Source organism: Erpetoichthys calabaricus, chromosome 4 (assembly GCF_900747795.2).
Source record: "Erpetoichthys calabaricus chromosome 4, fErpCal1.3, whole genome shotgun sequence".
NCBI classification, from domain to species: Eukaryota; Metazoa; Chordata; class Cladistia; order Polypteriformes; family Polypteridae; genus Erpetoichthys; species Erpetoichthys calabaricus.
This window is the reverse complement of record NC_041397.2, coordinates 256247707-256260720: the sequence shown is the minus strand read 5'-3', so window position 1 is coordinate 256260720 and position 13014 is coordinate 256247707.

Genomic DNA, 13014 nt, shown 5'->3' with positions numbered 1-13014 from the left:
AGGGTCATAGCCTGCCCCTGGATTGATCTCTCTGGATCAAATTCCCAATATTTTATTATTCTTGCCTGCTGGACTGGGCATAGCCCATATTTAACTGGGACCGCAGCCCCAATGGGCGGCTCAGCTCTCTCCTCCTAGAGAGCATAATAAGCCCTTTTTGTTTCATCCCCAGAAACCAGCCTACGTCTGTGTGTCCCTTTCACACTCTCCACTTGGTAAGTTACACGCCCGAGGTTGTATTTGGGGAGCAGACCCTGTACTGAGTCCTTCCTGACCCCCAAATGCACTCCCCCAACCCTCCCCCCCACACCCCCCCCCAGAAACTCGGCCCCTGTACTTTCCTACCTGGTTAGTTTCCTGTTCATGTCCTGGTTTCATCTGGGACTTCATCCTGCTGGCTACGCCACTGTGATAATAATACTGCACAGACATCATAAAGATTTGGGGCAGCCACCCGTATATTGTTTTCCCAGCTGCAAAAGTTAAAGTTTTTTTAAGCACGATGTGCATAGAACAAAGGCCCGTAGAGGAAATGATGTCATCAAAAAGGCCGAAACCAGAAGTGACATCAGCAAAGGGGCCAGCTTCGGAAGTGATGTCTTTTGAGGTGCCTGAACCTTGCAGGATATCCCGGGAAAGGTCTGTAGGGAACTGAGCAAGACAGTCAGCGCACTCCGCCGCCCCCTGGTCGGATGTTTTATTACCATTACTCAGACCCTTTAGCTGCCTCCTACTCGCACATGTGTGACTATATATATATATATATATATATATATATATATATATATAAATATATATACAGTATATATATACAGTATAAATATATTGTAATGGTGTAATGGATTCAGACTGAGCAAGAAATATGGAAAAGGCATCAGCCAACTTAACCCCACTTAATAGGCCTATTAAGCAAATTAAAACAAAAATTAAGGAAAAAAAAAAGCAAGTCTCAGTTTCTACTGTGAAGAGGAGACTTAGTCCAGTCTGCAGTAGTTCACAGCTGGTATTTCAAGGCCCTACTTTGTCCCTTAAGCAATGGCTTTCTTACTGCCACTCGCCCTGTCAAACCTGCAACACAAATATACATTAGTAGCATTACATCCATTTGAAAGGAAAAAATAAGTCTGTCCAAACAACTGAAAGAGGGTACTGGGAAGCACATGTGACATCTTGTACAAATGTATAGAAAACACAAAGGTGACACTCATAAACATTGTGCCCACAGCCTATAGTCCTGAGGTACCTCCTTTGCTGACTTTTACTGCTGTTGAATCATGGGAAGTCATTATATTCTCATATATACTGTATGCTGACATACTTTTTTGTATGTAAGCATACATATGCATACTATATATATAGACAAGAAAGTTGGGTACTCAGGACAGGAAAGGAAAAATACACATATATTAACTATTCTAAATTCATTTAAGTGTTCTGCATAAGAAAAACAGGACAAAACAATGTTTTAGTCTGGATTTCACAAGCTGGTTTTCTTCCTTGTGACTTTCATGTGACATAACAGTTAGTACTCTCTCTTGCTCTAATGCACAGCTGTTGGTGAGTGAGAGATAAAGTGCTGTGCTGTGAAAAAAAAATCTCTTTCTTTCTACTTAATCAGTTTGAATTCAAAAGCTTATAAAAGCTAAGAGTTTTCTTGACACAATTATTACTGATCCTTATTACTGAGTAAAAGTTAAGCATGAAAAAATAATGCTGTAATACTTATTGGGCTGTTAACTGGCTAATTAGAGTTCTAATTTATTTTGCCACAAATGACGCAGTCTAATGGCACCCACTTTTCGAATATAAAGTCCAGTGTTCTGTGTAATGATAATCTGGGTTCCACTGAAGAGACTGAAGAGAAGAATTTGATACCAGTAGAGTAGATTTCTGCCTTGTGGTTTTCTGACCAGTGTAGCCTGTCTTCCTCACCTCCATGCTGTATATGTCATCTGATACATATTACTCAATCTGCCGCAGCCAGCTAATGTGTGAATAGTTGTCTTCCTCATCACATAGCTTTGACATTGAAGTTCTCTTTTGAAACTTAAACAACTTTGTTGGGTTAAGCCACTAGCTTTTGCTATAGATTAAATGACCAGTAACCCTACAGAGAAAAATACATCTGTGTGTTTATATTCATAGTTTGAGAAGTATTCAATACCGATTTACGTGCTGATTTTTTAAAGCAATGTATGTCTTCCACTGATTGGACCAGTCCCCTCCTTGATGCTGGTCAACACCTCCCTCTTTAAAACCTGTAGTTGCTTAGCACTTGTGCCACAGTAGACAAGAAGTCAGCAGCATATGATCCTGGATCTTGGCTTGATGGCTTGTTTCAGATTAATGTTCATCTAGGTGCATGTGGATCTGGCAAAGCCAGCAGATGTGTAATTGTACAATAATTAACACCACTGTTAACCACATAACATTCTGAGGGCAAGCTGACCCTCAGTGAGTGTAGACTGCCCATCAATCTGCAGATACTGCCTGATTGTTCTGTCTAGCAGTTCAAATAATTCTCTTTTGTCCACCCTGCAATATAGATTGGACAGAGTAGTAAGAAGAAGTCACTATGGTCTTTCTGCTAAACATGCTCTACATTCTTGTTGCATTTTGGCAGAGAAGGTTTTATGCACCATTGACATTTTAAGTTAACAAATTGAAAGTCCACATGGTCCCACACAGTATTCTTCTATGACACTCTGCCCCCAGTGATGGCATTCTTCTTCCATCATAAGTACAGTATGTTAAAGTATACCTCTGCTGTACTCTTCAACTGCCCTATGCCTTTTTGGTGGAACTTTCACTACTAGCAACGATTTACAAATAAGACAGCCCACTATACCTTGGAGTTCATTTTTTCTTTTATTTCATTTGCAGCATTTGCTTCTGAAACAGAGCTTTTTCACATTTTCCCTTTTGGAACGTTTTTGTTGTTTTTTTTAATTTGCACTTTGAAAGTGTAAGAGAGAATGGCTGTTGAGACCTGTAATTGGTGAATAACTAAAGAGTGTGCTGAGAAGTGGGGAAAGGAGGAGGCGGTGGTGGCTGGAGAAGTTCTAAGTTAATTAATTGATTTTTATTTACTTTTTTGTTAAGATTTATTGAGTTAAAATGACATTACAACGTACACAACACAGTTCAATTAATATATACTCTGTACACAACATTCTCTAAAAATGAGGATACATGAAATCATTAAAATCAGATTACTATAGATTCTGATAAGCTATGTGAACAGTAAACTGTTACAAAATAGGAGGACAGTTCAACTTATTATTACAATTAAATGGAACAATGATCTTAAAACCACAGCAGCTGATAAAAACATATGACTTACAAAAATAGCTACAAAGTAATATTTTTAATTACTTTGTTTTTTCCCTAGGTGAGGATGATGTAACAATAAGAAAATATCAGAGCACTGAGGCATACCCATACCTCCACAGCAAAAATGGGTCAAGTTCTCTTTACCAATTCAGCAGACTGTATTTTATGTTTCTAAAGACAGGGGTATATTGTAGCTCAGCCAGATGAATAAGCTTAGGAACCACTCCACATGGCTGCTCAGTCCCTTGTTTAATGCTGTGGAAATAGCACCATGTTCTTGCATTACTTAGCAGCGAATGTCATGCAACCATGCTGCTGTGATTTTGTGCAAGGTAAGTCTACTTTTATGTAATTATGATTGTATAACACTTGTCACCATAATAATTTTCATCAATGATACAGGCTTAAATATTCCATGTACCGTGATCCTTGCAGCTAACAAAAATATATTGACCATGAACTGCCTACATTGAAAAAGCAACACATCCAATTTAGACTTGCATGGTTTTCAGTTTTGAAGCACAACCCACAAAAACATGGAAAGATCATTCAATCTATAAACACAGCAAGATTCAAACACAGCACTCTATAAGTTGTGTGGCAGTGTTGCCACCCACTGTATTGCCAGGCTTTTTCTGGCAAACCATTACACACCTTTTCTGCACTACAGCTCTCTTATGGCATCATAATCAAGCCACTTATCCTGGTGATTGTGTGCCCCAATTGGCTTCTATTCCACAAAGAGGAAGGACCATACATTTAACTTCTTTGGTGCCTTCTTCAAATTTAGTAACTTCAACCAGAGATGGTGACCTTAATTTTTGTTTCAGGGGTAGATGAACATTGAAAAGTGCATTTCAGTCACCTTCTGAACAGCATGATGGGTTGTGCATGAAGCACTCCTTATTCAAGATCTGCTTTCATTTTTCTACTTATTGTGACAAACAGTGTTGTACCTTTCCAAGCTTACTACTGGCTATACTGTCCACCTTAGTTTTTTAAAACCTCAAAGCAGAGATGCATTAAAAATTTAAAAAAAAAACTGCTGGCAATAATTTGGATAGAAAATAAAAATAGATTTATCATTGCATAAGGTTACCTCATATGGTGCTACTACAAACAATGACATTAAAGGATTAGGGATAATTTGGAGTGAACACCATTTGATAAACAAGTAAATATTTTCCACTAAAAAGTTCTTGTATTTTGGAACTGAAGTACAATGTTTCCTAGCAAGGCCAGTGGTTGACAAAATTGTTTTAGGTACATAGGATCAAGATAATTAATTAGTCAACAAATTATAGCAATTGATTTTGACAATCTATTTAAGAAAAGGGATCTGATTTAGTATAAAGTGAAAGAGGTTTAAATGTGAACAGTATGTCAGAAATCTTTTAAAATTCAATCAGTATATTTAACATGATCAGCAATGGTGAGTCTGGATCTGTGATGAAATGCACCATATCATCAGCATGGACAAATACTTTTTTGTTCTTTCCCTGTAATTACAATTCTCCATTGTTTCTGACTCTTGCCAAAGACAGCACAGGATTCAACAGCAATTGCAAAAATGCATTTGAGATAGTGGACAGCCCTCTCTGGTTCTGCATACAAATGTACATATTACTGTGAAATACTAAGATTTTACATTGCTCACATAAATAGAGTGTAGATCGTGGTTATATGCTCCAGTCACAGATATTGTTTCCAAATTTGTGTAGCACAGTAAAGAGACATCAACATTTCACTATATCATTCTGCATCCAAAGATAACAGAACTTCGGTGGGATATTCTCTGTATGCAGATTGCTGGTTTAGCAGGATTAAACTGTTGATGATTTAGCATGATCCTAGATCTGTTGGTTATTTAAAACTTTTGTTGGAGGTATCCTAATAACAACAAATCGTAAACCTCAGTCCTGCTCATGTTCTATGTAAACAAGGATTAGCTTGTACACTTAACTCCTTTTTTGCATGGAAACCTATTTAGCCCTATTACAATCGGTGTGCAGATAATAAGAGGCGAATTTCAAGTCGAGAACGTTTTGCATGATTGTCAAGATCCTTTAGCCTGTCGGGATGATCATCTTATTAAAAGATATCACTTCAGTCGAGAGGAAATTTATACACTAGAAATTTATTAGCTTCTTATATTAGAGCCAAACTCGGAGAAGTAGTGTTCTCACTACCACATAGACTGTGTGCATTGCTCTCATGTTTTTTGGAAGCAGCACTTTATATACAGAAGTCGATATGGAAAAGCTGTCAATGAGCACTGTTTGTCAGGTAATTCGCAAAGTCCACTTGGCCCTAAAACACTTCCTCAGAGTTTTTATTGTTTTTCCTGGACAACTGTGTGTGCAGACAATTAAAGTGACCTTTTATGCAGGTAATATATAGGCAAAAGCCTATGTTTCTTTAAAGAACTTTAAAATCAGACTAATATTCTTATTCCCTTGATTCCCTAATGTGAGTAGAGAACTGGACTGTACTCAGATCCAAATCAAGGCTCCGTCAGGTACAAATGAAAGGAATTGCGTGAACAGAAAAGGCTTCCAGAGTATTATTGTACAGGTAGTGTAATCTATAACATTACAGCTGTTGACATAGTGAATAAGTTAGTCTAACATACTGTACATGCTATGAATACATTCTTAGATGATCTATGCTGCATCTTGCATCAATTGAAACGTGGAAGCTAGATGGCCAGGGTCAGTTCATGACTGCAATTAGGGATTCACACTTGATTTGGACACTTGAAGAAGGTAATACCCATACATATTTAGAAATCAAACAGTTTTTAATGTCTCCATTCCCGACCTCAACCCTAACCCTGGCCCACAAACCCAATATAATGCAGCTCTGTCTAGGACAAGGGCACATGCAGACATGCAGATCACGTCGCACAGCAGCAGAAGCAGCAGCAAGCCAACAGCTGATAGAGCAAATAGGAGGTAAATAAAAAATGTATTTGTTTCCCATTGTATCACCGTTTAAGAGGGGATTTTGGAGGAAGGAGCGCATCTCCTCAACGTGGGTTCAGCCCCCATCTTCACAACGTGAGCGGCACAGTTGGGAAGTGGCTGGCACATTGTGTTCCCCTTTGGGGTCTTGCTAGGGGGTGGCCGAGCTGAAACAGCAGGGGGCAAAGCCCCGTAGTATTTCTATAAAACAAATGTTTTTGAAATTGTTTATGCTATGGTATGTAAGATTAACCAGTCTGAAGTACTGTATATATTTATACTTCACTTTAACCTGTTCCCAGGTCTTGACTGTGCTTATATTTGAACTGCATTATAATGAATAAATAATAATTAATGATGTAACACTGTGGAAATGTAAAGTTATTTACAAATAATAAAAGAAATTCTTGTGGGTTTAGTTTGTGCAACACTTTTTGCTAGCTCTCTTTTCGAGTTATGGCAGTTTTTGCAGTGTTTCCTTTTGTACATATTAATCTTCAGGTGCGTGTGACATTACTGCAGGGAATTACTTTCTCAATTATTTTAGCTTAAAAATTAAGCAGGACATTAAAGTCATAATTCAATGGGAAGATAGGGCAGTAAGGTGTCACACTACAAATCTTCCCATCCATCCTCCAACCCGCTATATCTTAACTACAGGGTCACGGGGGTCTGCTTGAGCCAATCCCAGCCAACACAGGGCGCAAGGCAGGATACAAACCCCGGGCATGGCGCCAGTCCACCACAGGGCACACACCAAGCACACCAGGGACAATTTAGGATCGTCAATGCACCTAATCTGCATGTCTTTGAACTGTGGGAGGAAACCGGAGCACCCGGAGGAAACCCACTCGGACACAGGGAAAACATGCAAACTCCACACAGGTAGGACCCAGGAAATGAACCCAAGTCCCCTAACTATGAGGCAGCAGTGCTACCACTGAACCACCTTGCTGCCCAACTACAAATCTATCTATTCTTATTTTCATTTTGTTTTTGTTATTTATTTCATCTTTTTGCTTATGTTTGATTTGTGTTTTGTCTTTTATTAATCTCACATTTTTTTGTCTTTTCTTACTGTAAATTATTGTAAGGTGCTGTGATCAACTGAGCAGGCTGTTTAAGTAGATTTCTTGGCCACAGCAGTCTGTAGTGGCATTGGCTCTCTTTGCTGGTTTTCCTAACGCAAAATATTACATTTTTTATGATTAAAAGTTTTTTTTCTCTCAGGTGCCTGATTATAAATATATTAGTAAGGTTCAGCTGTCAGGATTGTTTTTGTAGAAGTGCCTTTCAGTTATTTTAGCTTTTTTCTTTGAACTTTGGTTTGTGAAAAATTCTATATTACTTTGGCAAAAAAAAAGTTCTTAAGATATTTTGCTAATAGTTATGAAGTTGTGTATCCAAGGCTTTCATGTGAATTTATATGTAGAGTTCCTGCATTTTGGAATTTATGGTTTGATTTAAGCATTCTGAAATATTGAATTGTCCCTAATAGGTCTGGTATTTCTGGTTTTTGACTACTGTTTTGTTAATATAAAAATGTGTATTTATGTTATTCTTGTTATTTTTTTTTTGTTTTCTTTTATTTGAAATGTCTTAGATTATCTTTAATTCAATTATTATTATTATAATTTCCTTACTTTATAAAATAATACATGTATTGTTATTATTATAATTAAATTAATACATTCTATTAAACATATTTAATTGTGTTTTAGTGCTCTAGAATGGGTGTTTTAATGATCTTTTACTCCCTTTAGAGGCAAATTACAGCAGTAGGATGCACATTCAAGACAGTATTTCTTCTTCTTTGGAGAAACAGTGATTGATGCCTCACAAAAAGTTTCTGGTAATATGTTAGTGTACCTTTCTTGATTTATAGCTTTTCTGGTTTAGGTTGATTGTCTTGTGAAGTGAAATGGAATGCACTCAGATGGTGCAATTGTAGACTTGCTTCCTGTTGTTACATTTATATTCATATCCACAATTGGAGTACTTTGAGTTTATTTAGAGTCTAGCTGTGAAATTGCATGGGTGAACTGACCTCCTGCTTGGTAAACTATCTTGGATATGCACAAGTCTGAGGCATATTCTCTTCCTGATATTGCTGTCATTCACTTTTCTTTAACTTTTAATCTTTAGGTGTATCTGTCATTCTGTTCTTTCTCTGTCACATGCAACGTAGTGTTAGTCAATTAATGAGCTGTTGCCAAGCTGAACTCGTGAGCAATGAATGTGGCGGAGTTGGGTCTTCAGTTCAAATGCTCATTTGCATCTAAGCACATTATGTTTGCTCATTTTCATCTAAGCATGTTATGTTTTAGTTCACAAGAGCGTTTACCAAAGTCACTTATTAGACAGTATTTTAGTAAAAATGCATATATTTGGGACATTGTAAGCATATGACTGGATGACTTCACATCTGGATTATGCAACATGAGTAACTTGACATTGTTTCAGTATCACCATGGTCATTTTCAAATTGTTTGCTGTTGTCCAACGTTGCTCACCATTGACTTTTATTGTATCAGAAACTGTTTTATCTCCATTCTACATGAAAATATAAGATTACATTTTTTTCTTCGCCATCACTACAAACTACATGCTGAAAGTAACATGTTAAAAAAATATAATTTTTGGGTGGAGTATTTTGTTAACCATTTATGCTGCATGATCAATATCATATGGGTTTTATATTTCAGAAAAAAAGTTTTTGAAGTTAAAATTTCCACCACTAACTCTAATAATGCATTCAGAAAATCTTACAAGTATTAAATGCATAGAACTTGCTTTCTTTCCCTTGCCCGCAGCCCATCTTTCATCTCCAAATGAAGCTATGATCTAACACTTAACAGAGTTCCGTCATGAAGTATACCATGCTTGAAACACATAGAATAATAAATTTCTAAAAATAAAAATGCATACTAATTATCATAAATACTCCTAGTAAGCCAGACAAAGGATAAAAATAAAATAAAAAGGGTTGTCTTTGTCTAACATCAATGTAATAAGAGCAAACAGAAGAAGGCATTAGGTAAAACACATCAGAAAAATGTAGAAGAAGCCTAAGAAATTTTATGTTCAAGTCAGAGAGGTAACCATATGGTATACTTCATATGACTCAACTTTACCATGGCACTTGCTCTGTAATTTGTTTTTCAAATCTTATTTACAGCTGTAGCTGGTTTTAGTAATATACGTTTAGGATTAATGCCAAAATTAGATATCATTTCTGCTATCTCTTATATATATTTCTCTTCTGGTTCATCCTGCTTCCACTTCAAAACCGGTCCCACCCACACGCAGCCGACACGGCATTTCTCGATTCCTATTTGTCCTCTTCCAAACCCTTCCCCACGCTGCATTGGGACTCCAGACCAGCAGTGCAAACACTGTCATGCACTATACTGGCCTGCTGAATGTAATACATCCAACAGATACTCGAGGTGCTGCCACAACGGTAAAGTAGCTTTACCACCTTTGCGGGAGCCACCTGTGTCTTTACAACAACTTCTTACACAGCAAACATCAGAAGCTAAAAATTATCGTGAACACATTCGAGAATACAAACATTTTAAACTCATTAATAAAATGTCAGTGAAGCAATATTACTGTACTTAAAACATAAACATAAGTTTGAACCATCGGTATGTACAGTATGTCAACCTTATACAGTACTTAAACATCCTGCAGTTTTTGATGATACATTTCCTTATGGAATTAGAAAAGGCATACTGATAACACAAAAATGCACCACTAAATGACAGTTGTGAGATACATGCTGTCTCTGCTGAGGTATCGCTCAGGGGGTCTCTTTTCCTTAACAACGGTTATTCTGCATGGAACCTTGAAAACTACAAGGAGCAGGTTTAACAGCTCCGCTAATCAGATAGCTGCTTACCTGTGACAGAACTTATCGTGTGGTTGTACATGCTGCCAGTTGCACTGGGTGACACATGCACATGAAAGCAGAAAATAACTGAAAATTGTTAAAGTACTGTATTGTACTGTAATGTATAATAGCATTAGTGATGACTGCTATGCATATATCTTCATCAAAACTAGTTTATTTCATAAATAAGAAAGAGAAGTTGGTAGATGAAAATTAATTGAAACTGACTTGAGAATAAACATTATTGGGTTTTATTTGCTCAATTGTATCTGTGTAACTGCCATAAGTTGAGACTGCTGTAATCCAGGACCCGCCTGTTGGACCCTAGCTCGATTTCTCCTTTAGCCATACCCTCTCTACTCAGGCTCACTATTCTCTAGAGAAACCTATCTATGTATAATGATGTTTAATGGTGCTCTTCCACTGTTAGTATGGATTTTCTTGATTTTATAGAGTTTAACAGACTTTCACAGTTCACTTGTGTTACTTCTGTCCAGTAGATATTCCTCAGCATAATATATTATATATTTAAATAATAATATATATTTATTCTACTAACTAGACATTTTTGAAAGGTATGTCAAAAATCATAATGTATCTAAATGTAGTGCTAAATATGTTGAAGAATATCATTGTATTAAGAGCACCAAATACATAACAAAAAATTGATACCAGCAAGAAAAAAGTACTTAATTAAATGTTTTTTCTTTGGGTCTTACTACAAAAGGCTATAGTTGAGTATTGCTATGCCACTCTCTTTTACCATTCATATAATCTTATGCACTAGCAAGATCCTCCAAATTTTTCTCTTTCAAAGTATCCTGTTTCACATTAAACTCTCTGCTTGACAGAAGACAGTATGTATTAGACAGTATAGTATGTTCTAATACAGTGATTCTTAACCTTTTTTGAATCACAGACCCCTTTAAGAATCTGATGAAAGTTATGGACCCCCTTCCCCAGAAATATTCACATAAACACAGTTTTGCATGCAATCAATATAATGTACTTTATTTATCGAGATTTGATTGTCTCATACATATATGACATACACAAAGTATTATTAAACTTTAAGTAAACAATCTAACAAAATACTCCTTTTTTATGCAAAAAGTAAAAATGGCATTGTAAGCTAAATAAAGACCCTTTACTTGTTATAAGCTTAAGGGTTCGCATAAAATTTCATAGACATACAACCTTTTTAAACTCATTTTGTGCATTCTAAAATTCTGAAAAAGAGTGTGTTTGATGTATAATAATGCCAATACTGATTCTCTGTGCAAGAAAGGACAGAGCCGCCTGTACTTCCTTAGAAGACTGGCATCCTTCAACATCTGCAGTAAGATGCTGCAGATGTTCTATCAGATGGTTGTGGCGAGTGCCCTCTTCTACGCAGTGGTGTGCTGGGGAGGCAGCATTAAGAAGAAGGATGCCTCATGCCTGGACAAACTGGTGAGGAAGGCAGGCTCTATTGTTGGCATAGAGCTGGACGGTTTGACATCCATAGCAGAGCAACGGGCACTCAGCAGGCTCCTATCAATTATGGAAAATCCACTACATCCATTAAACAGTGTCATCTCCAGACAGAGGAGCAGTTTCAGCGACAGACTGCTGTCACTGTCCTGCTCCACTGACAGACTGAGAAGATCATTCCTCCCCCAAACTATGCGTCTCTTCAATTCCACCAGAGGGGGTAAACGTTGAACATTATTCAAGTTATTGTCTGTTTTTTACCAGCATTTTTTATTACTCTTTAATTTAATATTTTTTGCTGCTGGAGTATGTGAATTTCCCCTTGGGATTAATAAAGTATCTATCTATCTATCTATCTATCTATCTATCTATCTATCTATCTATCTATCTATCTATCTATCTATCTATCTATCTATCTATCTATCTATCTATCTATCTATCTATAAGATAAATCAATGTTTTCTACACCTCCTACTGGTTTGTGATTAAACTATTTTTTGTATCACTTATATATACAGTAGTGGACAGCATTGGTTTGGCATCCTATCTGCAGGAGGCTGGATTTGAATCCCACTGTTGAGTTGTAGTTTGCACGTTCACAAGGTTCTGCTTTATTTTTTTTCTGCAGGTTCTATGTTTATGCTTAAGCCTTACAGAAATGTGTACACAACAATTCCATGTGATGGGTTGTCACAATAAAGTTTTCTACTTGTTGGGATAGGTTAGGGGCATTTTGTTCTTCTGTATCTTCGTTCATTTCTACTTCTTCTAATTCTTTTGTAAATAAACCTCTAGAAATAAATTTAGTACATATGTATATTCACTTAGGAAATTATTAGGAAAACTATGCTAATACACCCTTTTTCTTTGAACAGTGGGTTCCACATGTTGCTGGAAAAATTCCTTTGAGATTCTGGTCTGTGCTAACATGATTGTATCATGCACTTTCAGCAGATTTGTCAGCTGCATATTTCATGCTGCAAATCTGCTGTTCTACCACATTGATTCAGGTCCGTGACTGGGAAGGTCACTGAAGAAAACTAAAGTCATTGCTATGTAACGTGGTGCATTATCATATTGGGAGTAACCATTAAAAGATAGGTAATTTGTGGCCGTAAAGGGATGCACGTGATCAGCAATGATACTCAGATTGGCCATTGCATTCAAGCAATGATTGACTTGTATTGACATACCCAACGTGTGCCAACAAAACATTCACCACAGCATTATACCACCATCAAAAGCCAGGACTGTTTACACAAGGCAGGTTAGGTGCATGGATTCAGGATATTGGCATTAAATTCTGTCCCTGCCATCTTTGTGTCTAAGCAGAAATCAAGATTTTTCAGG